This window comes from Pinus tabuliformis, chromosome 6 (assembly GCF_031772625.1).
Source record: "Pinus tabuliformis cultivar Carrire ecotype Pingquan chromosome 6, CPIR1, whole genome shotgun sequence".
NCBI classification, from domain to species: domain Eukaryota; kingdom Viridiplantae; phylum Streptophyta; class Pinopsida; order Pinales; family Pinaceae; genus Pinus; species Pinus tabuliformis.
In genome coordinates, this window is record NC_142292.1 from 35,734,466 (window position 1) to 35,751,905 (window position 17,440).

A 17,440-nucleotide genomic window follows, 5' to 3' on the forward strand; every position below is an offset into this window, starting at 1 on the left:
ACAAGTGATTCCCACTATAATGTTTTTCGATTATTCAACTTGGAATATGTGTCCCATGACCTTAGTCTTTTTTTATTTACATGGAAAATCAACCAAGGGATATTACAAACCCCTCCCCATTAGGGGAATACCATTCTCAGTGTCCAATGACACTTATAAGCACAAAAACATGCTACCCATGGAGAGTTATAACAAAACTCGATGCAGCATATTGTTTCATGCTATTGCATGTTCCAATTCCTTTTACTAATGTTGCTAACACTCTTGCAATCAGTTCTAACCACCCAAATTGGGATCCTTTCATGCTTTCATGTACCACACACATAATTTCCATTAGACTCAAAAGGAATTGAAATCAATTCAAATCATACTTCATTGGTAGCTCATCAATAAGGTACACCTACAATTTTGTTTACTTCATGTCACAACAAGTCAAATTATCTCTTTGATCAAATCAACATGTATAAATCATCATATCACATCTAGTTAGCTCAAAACTCAACCATCCTAAATTAGAATCATAGACTATGTGCATAATTAAAAACTGAAGTAAAATACTGATACTTATCTTTTAAATTGTTCTTTACTTTTTCCTTTATTATTTTTCTTTCCATACATACACTTAATCGGTTTCCAACTAGGAAATCACCTTGTTCCTTCTCTTCTGTTCTCTTTGACCATGTACACACACTAGATCGGTTTCCAACCCATCAAGGACCCAGTGCCTTCTCTTCTATATGCAGTATCAGCAACAAGGGAATCTAGAGACTATACCACCTCTTCCCTCAATATCATCAACTCAATATTGGTCTCATCCAAATTTTTCAAGGGCTCCTTGGACTATTATCTCACCCATAGCCTCTAAGGTACCCAAGTTGTTACAAGGATCCAACCCACAGTCTTCAAGGAACCCAATTTGTTATAGGGATCTAAGGTATTGTCCCAATCCATATCTTTCAGGGGTCCCGAGAACCAATCCCAAATGTGTACACATAAACAAGGTGTAAATCACAACACATACACCTACACATGGTGTATAACACAACACATATACGTACACATAGTACAACACAACTAATACACATTTTATGATACAATAACTATACAATACACATGACACAGTACCACATGTACACAACGCCACATGTACAACATGTACATAGCACAACATGTACACAACAAGAGTACTACAAATCCAGAAACCACATTGTCTCTACCAGGAAAACTTTCCTCTAGTGCCTTTCCCATGCCTTATTACATGTATCCACAACCCAAGTCCCGGATCTATGGCTCTTTCCACTTTCCATGCTTGTCCCAGTATGCCGGATATCACACTTCTTTCATTTCATTGATGTATCCTTCAGAGTTTCCTATCCATGACAAAAACATAGGCATAGTTATAAGCACATAATATCAAATCATATCCACATGATACTAACCTCGTAGATCTGTCAAGGCTACTCTACCCACTTGATTCCTCATAAATAAGGAACCTTTTCATGTCATTCACATGGATAAGCAATCATTCTTCCAAAATAGTGATCCCCGGCAACCCTATCAGACAATGGAATTTACACACACACATGTGTGTGTGTGTGTGTTTATATATAAACATCAGTATAATCATGATCACAACATAATTATCAGTGTTCATAAGGTCAAAGTTAAGAGAACTCCCTTTATCCATGCACAACATTGAGAAAAACAGTTCCCAACATATTCAAGGCATTTGATGCCTCAAATCAATTTACTTTAACTTTCTTGTTTACCTCTCTCATGAACATCCAAACATTGTCTACTTATCCCAGTGGACCCAACCAGCCCAACTGGCTATCATATCCATGTCTTCAATTTCCCTTTACTCATGCACCAAGCTCATATGAGCCTTATATTACCTATTGGGTTTCATTCATCTCTTCCCGGGCTCCATTAACTTTCCTCTTTTCCAACCAATTCCCAAGACCCTCAAAACATGAAAGGCAGGAACAAGAAGCAAACCATAGAAAACCAACAATAATACAATACCGCAAACAAAGTGGTATGACCATGCACCAATCAAAGTTAAAATTTCAAATCAAGCAAAAACAAATCACAAAATACTGAAAGCACAAAACTAGAAACAGACACCATGACTCAACCCCCATGGTTCCTAGTGCTTCCAAGGGAAATATTAACCCAAGCCTTCTTCAATATTTCATGGCAGTCTCCTTTTACATGCAATCTCTGCGTCATACTACCATAAACACATAATATTCAATGCATAACAAATATAACAATATACCAGTTGCCTTACCTTGTTGTGCCAAGCATGCTTCCCTACAAATGAACACTTACATATATCATCTCTTATGGGATTCCAATTCCCTTGAATAATATAGCTATAACTGAAAACCAGTTGTTATACCCGCATCTAATCAACCATCTACCATGTAGCTTCCTCGGCCCAAAGTGATTCCATGGACTTTAACTTTTTCTAATTCTCGGTCCTAGAGAATGATCGTATTACGCTACAAGATGCATTGAGGCTTTGCCCGAAACTCTTCCCCTAGTTCCACCATCCACCTAAATGATGGGTACATAGTGACTTCCATGCCTATTGTCCACTGTTGCATAGATTCGGAGAATGATCTAACCTACATCCTCGACTATCTGTGCCACCTATGCACTATAGATCTGAGGCATGTGACACATCCACTACACCACTCTGATACAAAGGGAAATCCTTCCTGCAATGATCTCCACTACAGTTCCAACACTGCAATGGTTCTTTTCCATTTCCTTTATTCTACTGCTCCACAAGATGATACTCATGTCCTCTCTCAGCTCCATTAAACTTCTTATGTGGAGCCACATTTTCCTTGTCACTTGCATCCTTCCAGTCACAGTTGAACTCAAGCTTACACTTTGATTGTTAATGACAATGCTTCAACTTTCTGATGGCATCCTCCATTGACTAAGGCTCATCAAAATTGATTTGATCTTGGATGATAATGGAAGTTCTTTGATGAACCTTTGGATCTTTTTTTCTAATTTTGAGCTCTTGACCTTTCCATCGTGATATTTCTTATATACGTACTTCTTCCTGAAGATTCTTTCAAACTTATCTCGTGAAGCCATGCTTTTACATCTTCTGACATAGTCAACTCACCATCAAAAGTAGGAGGCTTGTATTTCTTGAACCCCTCTAGAAAATATTACTTCTCACACCTCCTATAAAGATGTTAGCAATAATGATGATGATGTCTCTCAAAACTAGAGCTAGAATAAAATCCATGAGTGTTAGACTGCATGTCGAGTGTATATAAAGATCTTCCACCTATGACTATGTCATCTCCTATCCAACCTGTGTCCTCTATGAGACATGTTGCCATATGCCCAATTAGTCTTTTCCTCCTATCCATGATTGATTCTCAGTTGTCCCCGCTTCTCCAAATCTAAAAGAATCTGAAGGATGACTGCATTAACCTTTACTTGTTTTTCCTGAGCTCTAGCAAGTCTTTCCTATGCCTCAATCAACCTGTTATTATCTACCTTACAAATTTTGATTTCTACCTTTAAAATTTTCAGAGTATATGATATGTCAAGAGATTAATCTTCTCCTTGTTGCTCAAATAACTTGTCCCATTCCATTAAATTTACATCAGGCCTATAAGGGGAGTCATGTGAATTTTAGTTGACCATTCTTCTCTTCATCTCTCGTCGTATATTTCCTGCAAACATGCCATGTTAGATAAACCAAATAGAGACATAATCAAATCACACCTCGGTGTGTTTCAGGGGAGGCTATCTCGTCTACACAATCAATCCATATTAGCATAATAAAGATACATAATGACATCAACATATCAACATCATGCATGTTAACACAAAAATGCAATAACGACCACATGCATAATAACCATAACCATCATGATGCATGCATAACAAAATTCATTTACCCCATCAAGTCCAAGTGTTTGAACCTAAAAATATAATACCACGTTGTGATATCAGATATCACCCAAAGAGAACGAAACCTGCTCTGATACCACCCTATGGTATCAAATATCATCCAAAGAGCAAGGAAATGGCTCTAATATCACCCTAATAAACGCATCCTCCAACATTTCCCCCTTTTACAAGCTCTCAAGGGTAAACATGAGACAAGTGTCACTATGATATGACCCAACCTCTAAGTTCCAGTTATGGAAGTGGGGCTTACAAACCGACAACAAAATAACATCCCACGAGGACTATAGACCACTAAGGAGCTTGCAAACCACTGTAATATCCCTCCCCTTAATAATAAATAATATAATAATATTAAATAATAAATAATACAAAATAATAAATAATAAATAAATCACTTAATAATAAATAATAAATAATCATAAATAGTAAATGTTAAATAATAAATGATATTAAAAATATATACAAGAAAATAAATAAAAATAAAAATAGTAATAACCATACTAAAGCTCTAAATAAGAATAAATAGAAATAAAACAAGAAAACTATCAAAAAGAAGAAAATAAAACAAGAAAGCTAAAAAACAAAAGAAAAGTAAAGAAATAAAACAAGAAAGCTAAAAATCAAAAGAAAGTTGCATGTAGACACATGGAGTGTGTATATGTGGTTTCCCATCCAATGTTTGTTCTATTTATTAGATGGTGAAGAGAATGGGAGGCATTCCATCATTCCAAGATTCTATCTTTCATTCTCTTGGGAGAATGGCGTTCTAAGACATAGGAGTCACTGGTAGTAGTACATTGATTGAGGGCTCGAGGGTGGCCAGTTGTAGCAAATCCTTGCGCAATTGAGCCTACGGTTGGGTGGAGAGTCATCCCCAAAACCTTGTTGCGGTAAACCTACTTCCACCTCAGGTAAGCACTATTCATAGTCTGAATTTAGTTTATGAATTACATGTTTATTTGGCTAGGTAAGTGTCACTCTGATTTAAATTTAATGTTAATTAGAAAGTTAATTAGATATTTATTTATTAGATATCATTTTTGGGATTCAACTGCGTTAAGTAAGTTATTAGATATTTATTTTGGGTTGTTACATATGGTATCAGAGCAGGGCTCAACCCTTAGGACCTATGGGCATCAGGAAAAATAAATAAATAAATAAATTATTTTTATTTTGTCAGGATATTTAACTTGACTTGTTTTGAAGGTAATCACAGGATGCTTACTTTCGGGAGCTAGATACCCTCTTGAGATTTTTGGGGGTAATCTGCAATCATTTTCGTCCGGAATTTTTTTTTTTTTAATTTTTGAGGGTTTTGATGCACTTGAAGGTATGTAGGACGTTTTTTTTTTCCTGTAGCACCGAGTCTGGATAAAATCGTACTTATAGTGCTACAAAGAGATCCAACTTCAAGGTCCCTTAAAAGGCCTTAGGCGTTTTTGTGAATCGTTCCCGGCAGGTAGAACTATGTTTATACCCTACGAAATGGTTCTGTTGCGGGTATTTTCGTTGTTCTCGACTGCGATTTGTCTTCGTGCTTGGCAATCCATATCCAATTGCGATTTTTTATGCTGCCCGTAGAAGTAAATTCTTCAGCGGAATAATTTAATTTTAGTCTCATATTCATTAGAATGTGACAAAGAATGTAATCCATTTCTAGGTCGTGATGATATTCATATGGGTTTCTCATCTGGCGTTGTATTCGTCGCTATTCTTCTCTGTTTGGTGAGGGAAACCACAGTTCTTCCTCTGGTAGACGGGAACGATACCTTAAGGGGAGGCAGAATGGAGATCCGGTTTCTCATTGCAAAAGGGCTTTTTTAATTCAAATGATTTTTTAATCTTCTGAGTATTTTCTACTGCGAGCAATTCAATTGATATCCCCGATTCGATTCGATCTCACTACTACTGTTAGGATTTTATGATTTTAGGGCTCGAATTTACAATACCCATTTCTAATTTTCTGGAACACAATCAGATAGATCAATTATGTTGAATACTCAACACATGATTGAATTTCTTGCTATCATTGGGATTTTGTTTGATACATGGCATTACATTTCTGCAAACTATTTTAGTTTCAATGCAATTCTGGATGTCACCATGCAAAGCATTAGGGTATTATTATTATTATTCATGTTCTTGTAATTGTTGTGCTCATTGCCAAAATCATCATGTCTTCTCAGTTCAGACATCTTCTTACATCGTCGTTCCCGCACAATCAGAAATCTAAAAGGGAGTATTGATGTGCCATACCCGTGGATGTTGTGAAATGGCTAAGTCCTTAGTCAGGATATCAGAACCCAGTGTCTTGTTAGTAGATGCCCGATTTTGTGCCTGAAGTAACATTTTGTCCAAGACAATTTTAAATAAATCTTGTGATGCGAAATTTCCATTTCAAAAACTCACTGCTTTACTTTCCATCCTTGAAAAACTCATTCCGTCCATAATATTTTCATTGGGCAAGTCTGGCGTGCTGTTACACCACGGACGAATTGGATAGGTTTTAATATTGTATATTAATTTTTTTTTATAGTTGTATTGTATATATTATATATGATGTTTTATTGGTATCTGATACCACAACAAAATAATATATAACATGATTTGTTATTTTTATTTTTATTTTTTATTTTTATAAGTTTTAATTTTTACAAATGGAGTATCTATTTATGTTTTGTTACTACATTCATCAAATATTTTAGTGAATCAAATAAAATAGAATTTTATTTTGTCACCGGAAACCAATTTCGGATTTCATAAATGCGAATTTCGGATTTCTATCGAGCTAGGAAAACTACAGGTCATTTCCAATGGAAAGAACCATTAAAGGCCAACATTGAGGGACGAAACGAATTAGAAAAAGTATTGATGAACCTTGAGACCTCCGTCGCCGAATAGTGAACGACAATGAAGCCGATCGATTAACTTCTGCGAGGTAGCCCGACGCATAATGTGAAATGTTGATTGGGGATTGGGTTTCTATACACATGCAATCAATTTTATGTCTTATCCGGGAAATTATTGTAATTTAAAGGATTTGATATGGTGTTGCCTTCACGGGTGTGCTTGCAGGCGGGCCATCTTATTAATAAAATTATTTTTATTTTTGGGAGGGATAACCTTCCCAGTCATCCGATTTCGTTTTGGGTCGAGTGGCAGTGTCTCTTCTTTATGGTGTGGAATATTTCTTTGGTTGTTTGATTTCTTAAATTTTCTTAGAGTAATCATTTATTAGCCATAAGAATCTCAAGATACATTCAATAAATTTGTTCAATGATTTATTTTGTTAAAATCAGTCCATTTAATTCTTCTAACATAAGTTATGATTGCTTAAACAGTAAATATTTCACTCTACAACACAAAATATCAATTTATCTTTATCCTCAAAAATCGTGAATTAATATTGGTGTGACATATAATGATGAATAAATTTTCTTTCAAAATTCCAGTACCTTCTTAACACAATAATTCCACCAATATTCATTCGAATTTGGATTTTACAATGAGACAATTCTCTAAGTTTTATTCTAACATCATTATTACCTTCTAAACTCATGTTTTCAATGGTTTTATACCACAAAATTTGTGATTGTTGATAATTTATGGTTTAAGTATTGTGATTGTTGATAATTTATGATAAAATATATCTTATTAAAACTCATAAACTCTGATAAAATATATCTTATTAACCTTATTATTATTAGACTCTGATAATAATTATTATTGAATATATTGGTTCTTATTATAACTGATCTGGCTTTGGTAGACTGATATACTTATTAAACAAGCTACAACCAACTTATTTCATTACAAAAGTCTGATATCAAATTATGGAAGTGAGACTTGAAATTCTAGGGGGTATCACCATTGATTTTGAAAGACCAACTATAAGTGTTTGGCTGGTATAATTTAAAGTTTGGTGCATTCATTAGTTCCTTATTGGTTTTCTCATGCATCATTATAGACAGCAGATTCTTTGGTTGGGATACCGAACCTTCCTCTGTGGTTCTCTGCTCTCATTAGAATCTCATTACATGGTAAAACCACTATCTCATTTTCTTGAGTTGTTTATGCTTGCATCCTCTTATCATTTTCTAAATGCTAGTGCTATAATCAACTACAACGGTTAAAGGTGTGACATAGCTTTCCCCATTACAACCATATAACAAAAGCAAAATTCTAAATGAGTCACATAATTAAAGGTATATAATTTTGTTATGACTCATTGATTCATTGGAAAAGTATATAATCTTGTATGGTGATGGACGATGTATAATTCTCTGAAAGATTGCACTATTGATATGGTATACTGGCATATTTCTATGGAGGAACAAATCTTTAATGCTGGTGTAACTACTCACCACCAGTTCATTTTACGACATAGTTTACATAGCACTTGAAGTATTTGGATAATTGATGTTGAAATTTGTCACCAATTAAAGTGCTCTAAAATAGTGAAAATTTGTTCCAATTCACAGTGGATAAACTCTGATATCTTATTATCTTTAGATCATCATTGTTCACTTGCATCTATTCATTATTTTATTGTTCAATCTGATCTAAAAACACAGAGATAACATTCCTTGAATGTTGATCATTATTTGGGTTGGATTGTTGCTCTCATTGTCCTTTAGCAGTTGCTTGGCATTTCTCTAGTCTATTATTGCAAGAACACAACTCTCTCAATATGATCTTCTAATAAATTTAATTTTCCATTGCAATTGCCATTCAGATTACATGTATCTATTCATTTACTACTCATATCATTTATATATTAAACATCATCAAGCTACCATTGAAGTCCCCTTCATTCTTGAGTGAATTAGTTGTGTTTGCAGTATCTATATATATATATATATATATATATATATATATATATATATAACCACGGGATGGTATCTTTTAGTCTCAGTGACAAATCGTACAAATTTGGATTAAAGTTTAGATGTTGAGTATAATGTTACATGAGGTTTGTGATTCAAGATTAATTGCATATAATGGTAAAAGTTGTCTAAGGAGAATTGGAAAGGAGAAACTTGCAATTTTTTTTTGGGATGATAACTAATGATAATTCATGCGTTATGGCAAACTTGGATCAGATAATTAAGGTGGTAGAGAAGAAGTATCACAACAAGAGTAAGAAATCAGTAAGAAGAGACAACCTATTTTAGAACATAATGAAAGAGTTTGGTATAATCATAACTTGGTACTCTAAAGGTATCACTATAAGGTCTATCTAAGGATGATGCACATAAAGAAGAAAATATTGGCAATCAACCAGGGAAGTCGAAAAATCATGGTAATAATGAAGGTCACTTTAAGGAACCTGGAAGGTATGATAAAATAGAATGATTGGAGAAGATGAGTTGTGTGCATAACAACATCTATAACAATGGGAGAGCCGCATTGTAAAGTTTTCCATAGGTGACTAACTATATGAATGAATTATGGATAACAAGATGAAGGATCAGGCAATTTTATTATGTGGATGTCTTAAAACAGGATTACATTTGGTAGCCATCTTAATGAATTTATTTATCAAGTATTACCCAAGTTGGGAAATAGTAACAACATTTCCAAGGTTTATCGGTGGTATGTTTAAGGGAGGAGGAAAAGAAACCACAATGATTGGAGGTGAGAAATTAAAGTCAAATAGAATAAAGTAAAGACATTTCCATTTTTAAGCTAGTAGACATGGAAGACTAGGAGAAAAATATATAAGAATATCTAGTAGGAGGAAATGAAGGGATGTTCTATCAAGAAGAAAGGTATTGATGAGTGGAGTGAGAAACATGATTGGTAATGGTCATAATGATGATCTACATATTTTAAAAAAATGTGAAGGTGTGAAGTTGCATGATTACCAAGTGATAATAAACGAGGAAGATATAGAAGGAATGTTGCTAGAAATTTTATAAGGATACCTTGAGAAGGATTGTGTACATAGTGACAAAAGAAGTGAAAGTCAATTAATAGAGGTTGTACTTGACTAATTTTCACTCATTGTTTCATGAGTAGGACTTCCCATAAAGTTAAAAGAGGTTGTTTCCACATAACACCTCACATTTAAATGGACAATGATGGTAGTAGTGTTTCCAACTGTTTCAAAATCTAAAATAATGATACTATTTAAGAAAGAGTCTTTTATGATAAAGAAATCAAATGGTATTGAGATACGAACCTGACAAACTCAACGAGATAAGAAAATATTTCTGTGGATGAAGTGCTAATTGTTAAATAAGTCAACATGAATCAACAAATCCTCGTGCAAGTAAATTAAGCATGATATAAAATTAAATCATGATGAAATAATGTTTATATGCAATTGCATATAGCGGTATTGGAATCAGTAAGCCAAAGGGTAAATGGATGTAAATCAAGGAATTTAATTTTGAATAGATGATGATGGAATAACTAGTAAATATCTTAAACAATGAATTTCACCAGAATTTCCTTGGGGAAGGAAGAATATATAACAAGAGATTAAGACCCAAGATGATGAGGCTCATGTGAAATTTAACAATTATTACATCGTTGGTGTAAATGATCAACTACCTAGTAGAAAGAAGTGGAAATGATTACTGAAAATTAATTGACAACTTGATGAAAAAATATTGACGATGTTTCATGATATCGTGGTAGGAGGATAATGATGCACATATGGTTATTATAGTGTTAATGTATCCATACGATAATAGCGATATGCGTAAGTCAAGGTATATTGACATAGTCATTTACTACGTGATGATAAGTATTGAATACTCATGATGGATATGATATGCATAATGTGGCATAAGAGTTATGATGCTATAATATGAGGTTTATTGACATGTGATTCATTTATGTGAAGTTATGATATGTCCTTGACACAAATACGTTGATGATCTAACTTACAATGGTATTTCATAAGGTGAAGCATGTGATAGTTGCGTACAAATTTATGATATGCATGAGCATGCAGTTTGTTATTAGTCATAATGTTGCCATTAACATTGATGAATGTTCTCATGATGACATTCAAGACTTGACATGTGGATTATTTCCTATGATACTATGATGGTATGGTTAATGCATTGCTTGCATGTTGGGTTGTGATGATTCTCAGGACTCCACAAATGGGCCGAGAGGGCCGATTTATTTGATGATCTCGTGCGAGCCCATACGCACAAGGGAGAATAAGTAACACCATATGGGCTGGGGACAAAACTCAATCAACACTACATATGCCAATGGTTCCTTTGTCTTGTGTATAGCTCTTGATGGATAGCACTTGAAGAGCTATGGGACCATCTTGAGGAGGCCAAGTGCCTGATGTTCTAGGCTAGGTGCATGTTATTGGATTGGGATGCCGAAGTCCGGAAGGGATGTAAAGGACTTCGATGCCTGGGGTTGTGCACCTTAGTAGTTGTGGAGGGAGTGGGCCAGCCTTGCGAGATGCCCGGGGTCATTGAGTACCGGACCATATGCCTGCCTTGGGGCAGATGAGGTCTGAGTCAGGCGCAAGCCTTGGGGCCAGCCTTGGACTAGGATACAAACCGGGTCAGGCTTATGCCTGGTGCCGAAAGTGGGAAAAAGGACAGAGATTCCTTGAGATTTCCCGAGGTGTTGGGGACTTTCAATGCCTGCTGGTTATATTAGTTCAGTAGAGGGTGTTGGCAACATGAAGTAAATAAAATAATAAATAATTCAACTTAACTTTGAGACGAAGTTCCTTAAAGTGGGAGAGCATGTAATATCCCTCCCCTTAATAATAAATAATATATAATATATAATAATATAATAATAAATACTACAAAATAATAAATAATAATATAAATAATAAATCATAAATCATAAATGTTAAATAATAAATGATATTAAAAATATATACAAGAAAATAAATAAAAATAATAAAAATAAAAATAGTAATAACCATACTAAAGCTTTAAATAAGAATAAATAGAAATAAAACAAGAAAACCATCAAAAAGAAGAAAATAAAACAAGAAAGCTAAAAATCAAAAGAAAAGTAAAGAAATAAAACAAGAAAGCTAAAAATCAAAAGAAAAGTAAAGAAATAAAACAAGAAAGCTAAAAATCAAAATAAAGTTGCATGTAGACAGATGGAGTGTGTACATGTGGTTTCCCATCCAATGTTTGTTCTATTTATTAGATGGTGAGGAGGATGGGAGGCATTCCATCATTCCAAGATTCTATCTTTCATTCTCTTGGGAGAATGGTGTTCAAATACATAGGAGTCACTGGCAGTAGTACATTGATTAAGGGCTCGGGGGTGGCCAGTTGTAGCAAATCCTTGCGCAATTGAGCCTACGGTTGGGTGGAGGGTCGTCCCCAAAACCTTGTTGTGGTAAGCCTACTTCCACCTCACGTAAGCACTACTCATAGTCTAAATTTAGTTTATGAATTACATGTTTATTTCGCTAGGTAAGTGCCACTCTGATTTAAATTTAATCTTAACTAGAAAGTTAATTAGATATTTATTTTGGGCTGTTACAACCACCCCAGGTGATCAATCCCTAAGTTGGAACTCTTTTTCACTAGGTTTATCCTCCACCGCACCCATAAGACTGCATGCATGTGGTTATGAGGATCCAACCGGATTCATAAGCCTATTTTCATGTGGTTAAGATCCAAATTTCTCAGTTAAGTGCATGTGGTCACGAGATCTATGCCACTTTTTCAAGAAATAATTTAGACCACTGCCCAGAATTACCTGTAACTTCCCAAAATCATGATTAAGATGACAACAATTCCAAACATTCAAACTTGAACAAGATCTTGACCAAGAAATTCCTAGTACACAACAGACATTTATTCAAACATATGGTAAACATGAAAGTTATAGGTCATGAATACATATCTAATCATAAACTTCTGAATTTCATCTGAGAATCACCAAGAAGGCTCCAAGACCTCTTTAACTAGCAGCAACAACACTTGTTATTCCATGCATTCATCAACCATCTAGTAACTTACAAAATCATGAACAAGACCCATAGTTAGAGCACATCATATCAGGTATATAACCAACATATAACTAGAATAGAGACCATAACAAATCAGCCATAATGTCAACAATATAATCACTACAAGTTCTCATAGATCACAATAGGAAAATAGCTCTTATTAACATATGAAAATTCCAACCATGTTAGGGACTTCCACATACCACTCTACCATAGATTGGGTTGAACCAAATCTCTCTTTCATCCAATCACCCCTACACCATATTCCAATAATGAATGTGGGATCATATGGATTAAACCAAAATAAAACCAACTAGGGACTCCAGAGGCCACACCACCTCAACCCTTAACCACATTGATTTCACATAACTGGTCCATAAATCACTAATATCAAATAAAATTGGTCTCTATCCAAGTTTTCCAGGGCTCTAGGAACTATTAACTCAAACCACAGCCTTCAAGGAACCTAAATTGTTTCATGGATCTAGAACGTTTGTCCCAACCCGCAGGCTCCAAGGACTAGTAATCAACCCATAGCCTCTATGGAACCCACCCTATTACAGTTCTCCATAGCGTTTGTCCCAACCCACAGCCATAAGAAACCTGAGATACATCAGAAAACCAAATGGGGAATCCACTACACCATGGTTATCTAGGAAATGGCAAGGCAAGACTAAAACCATTGTCAATATAGGCAAGTATCCATGTTAATGACAACACATAACCAAGGAACCACATCCATATACAATGCATCCAAAACTATCAAGGATATCACACATGCAACTTGTTACCTGCAAAGTAATCATGTTGTAGTTGTTGATCCATTTGTCTCCTTGCACTTCTTTGCTTTCCTTGCTTCCTTGTCCAAGTGCTTGTTCTATCTCCCTTGCTACACCTGTTCAAAAGTTGGGAAAAATCTATGAACTGATTCTTTGATGCATTTTTATTATTAATGTCTCATTTTCTTCATTTTCCTTCATTTTTCCTCTAATTTCCCCTGCATGCAAATTTGTTTCTCTTCACCTTCCTTTTCTCCTATTTTCCTTTATTTTCACAATTAAATTCCATTTGTTGCCTCTTTTCCTTTGCCACAAGTGATGCCCACTATAATGTTTGTCTTCCATTCAGCTTGGAATATGTGTCTTGTGACCTTGGTCTTATTTTATTAACATGAAAAATCAGCCAGGGGTTGTTACAATGAAGTCAGACCTATTTGGGGAAATTTGACTGTGTGGAAGTAGTATAAATACAACGAGAACTCGACCTATTTGGAATCCATCCATTATTAAGTTTGGTATGCAATGAGGGAAGAGAAAAAGAAGTTTGAATTCAAGGAGAAATACAATCAAATCAAAGGAAGAACAAAATCAAAGTTTGTTAGCATGTCCTCTATCACATGTCTGAGATTCTTAGGGTTTCTGGAAAAGTTATAGGGGATGAATTTTTTGCAGTGACTGCAGGTCCAAAATTTTGAGTTGCCAGGAGTCGAAGTTGAAAATTGAAGTAGTTTTGAAGGAGTAGACCCTTGTTGACTTTGGAAAAGTTTGTCTACTTGCAAGGAGGGTTGACTTGGTGATTGGAGGAAGTCTTTTTCTTGGTTAAAATGTCTTCAATTGTCTCACTTTGACTTGGTTCTATTACAAAAGAAGAGCTTGATTGGGTTTTCCCCTAGGAGAGGTGTTTTTCCCTGGATGGGTGCCTACATCTTGTCTCTCCTATTATTGTCATATTCATGCAGTTTTTATTTGGTAATTGCTTGATGAGAGATAAAAAAAAATAAACAAGTAAAGAAGCCAATACTAATCAAAAGTAATTATCAAGAAAAGAGGGATCAAAAACTTAATAACTACATGCATTGATTTCTCAACATGGTATCAAAGCTAAGGATGCTAAAAGAAGCATTTTGAATATCACTATCATTGGCATAGTTGAAGATACCTCCTCAATAGTTCCTCCATTAAAGGCTTCTGTGAAGCAATTTTCATTATGATATCGGGCACAAAACAAATATTGTTGATAAAAGTATGATCTGAAGGTTATGTGATGCAAGTCCCGAATTTTGTTCCTGTGACATCAAATGTTTATATGATGATCCAAGTTTTGTCTAGATGATCCAAATATATAATCTGAGAATTTGGAAGAAAAAACCAAGTTTATGGTGCCATCATATAGCTCGATATATGGCATGAGATTAACCAAACCTATGATTTGAATCTCCTACAGATCTTTGATATCCATAATATTATGACAGTTGCATAAATTCATCTGAAATATATTGTAGAGATCTAAAGCATATTGCAGAAGGACATTACAGTGCTTAGGTTGCAGACCTAGGCTAGAAGGCCAACAAGAATAAAGTTGCCAAAAATCACTATAGGCATCATTTGTCATCACTTTCAAGGAATTCAAATAGAAAAGATAATATCGAAGATCCTATGAATAAATCCAAAGTTCTGAGCATAAGTATAAGTGTCTTGAAATTATATTAGAGATCTGAAAAGTATAAGGTCTTGTGCATATTAATGTAAGGAAGGTCGACACCTAACTATTCCCTATAAGAGGACTTCAATTCAGCAAAAATATTTCCTTGAAATATCAATATTTGAATGGTGTATTAGGCTTATTCACAATGTCTCTTTCAATGGGTGTCACAACCCCTAATAAAATAAGCAGTCATAGACCTATATCAATCATTATTAAGGCTTACAATAGTCATATCATTCATCTAGTAGTGGCACGTTGAAGAGGAACCAAATCTGCAATATTTGAGAAGCAGTAATAGAATTCGAGTTTAAGATTTATAACAACATACCTTAACCAAAAGAAGCAGAAGTAAATCAACTTAAGAAAGATCATATTGACTTGGCATCATTGAAGTTCCTCTTGAAGGCATCATTGAAGAAGGTGCAACTTCATCCTTGGGAAGCAATCACTTGCAAGAAAGGATAAGGTAAGGCTTCTATAAGGCACGTAAATATAACATGTTCATTTATAACTTTTTGCTATATATTTTGAGTTTAGGGTTTGCAACCTTATATTTGTTGAATATTTTTGAATATCTAGGACTATGAACTCTAAATGAATATTGAATTATAGTCAATATCAAATATCAAAACCTAATTTGATTATTCCTTCAAAGAATCCCTAGCTCTTGATTTCTAAGGTTTGTAGATACTCCAGGGTATACAACTAATCCTAACAAGGATGAAATTAAATAAATTCTAGAATATGGCATCATTAAGATATCTCGAAATCCATAGATTAATAATTTTATAATCATCATGGTATATGTTTGCTTGGTAGTACTTGTCAATTAATAATGCAGGTACATAATAAGAATCAAAATAGCCCTTGTGCTTTGGTGAGCATGATAAAAGGAAGCAACATAAAATACCTTAAAATAGAAATTCTAGAGGGATCCTTTATTGACTAAAGAAAAGGATTTTGGCTAGATTTAGAGAGAGACTTCAAAAAAAAAATTATTCCAAAGGGAGACCTTCAAGAGGAAACCCTACAAGGTTTATGAAAGAAGCGACTCAAGGTATGTTTAAGATTATAATATTTGTAGCAAGTATTCATCATGAAAGAAGGTACAATAATTTTTGTCTATATTAATATATGTATTATGTCTATGATTTTGTTACAGAATCACGAAGATTCATATAATGTTATGGTGTTTGATCTCTAGATCAAATCAACACTTGCAATAACTATATTTTGTTATTTGTTAACTTTTGTAAAACCCTAGCCTTTTGAATTTCAGGATTTGTTGCTTATATCTAGGGCATATGATAAAACCCTATATTTTTAGGGTTTGATGATATTATCTAAGGTGTATGATAAAAACCCTAGTAAAATTTTAAATAAGAGTCTAAGATTTAAAAAGAGAAACCCTAGATGCTTTTGTTATGGCTGAAACCCTAACATGATTTAATTTTTGGATATCTAAGTTTTGATCAAATATCTAAGGTTTGTGAAAAAAATCCTAGCAAAGGTTGTTGTAAGAATCTAGGGCATGAAAGTGTAACCCTAAGTGTAAATGCTTCCATATAATTAAAACCCTAACAAGATTTAGGTTTTAAATATCTAAGGTTTATTTTCTTATTTGAAGTTTTGATACCCCTAGATGTTGTCATTGTGATAACATGTTATTAATTCCATGCTCTTGTACATATATATTTGTGTGCTTGATTGTACTTATTGAGATTTACAGGCACATAGTTTGCAAACAGTTGTAAATAGGTTTGATGATTACCTTATGATGATTATGAGCATGATGGAAAGAAGGAGTTGCAAGAACCCTGGTGACTTTGAAGTTTACATTAACGATTGGATGATGACCTTGTTTCCATATGAAGGAATGAATTTTTGGAAGGTCGAAGTTCTTTGATGATATGATGATGCAAAAGAAAGAGCTTGTTTATTTGGAAGAATAAAGTTGTTGATGATGTAATTATCCCTAGTTGAGAGGGAACCTGGATGAAGGAAGTGTATATCCTCCATACTTGAAAAGAAGGACAT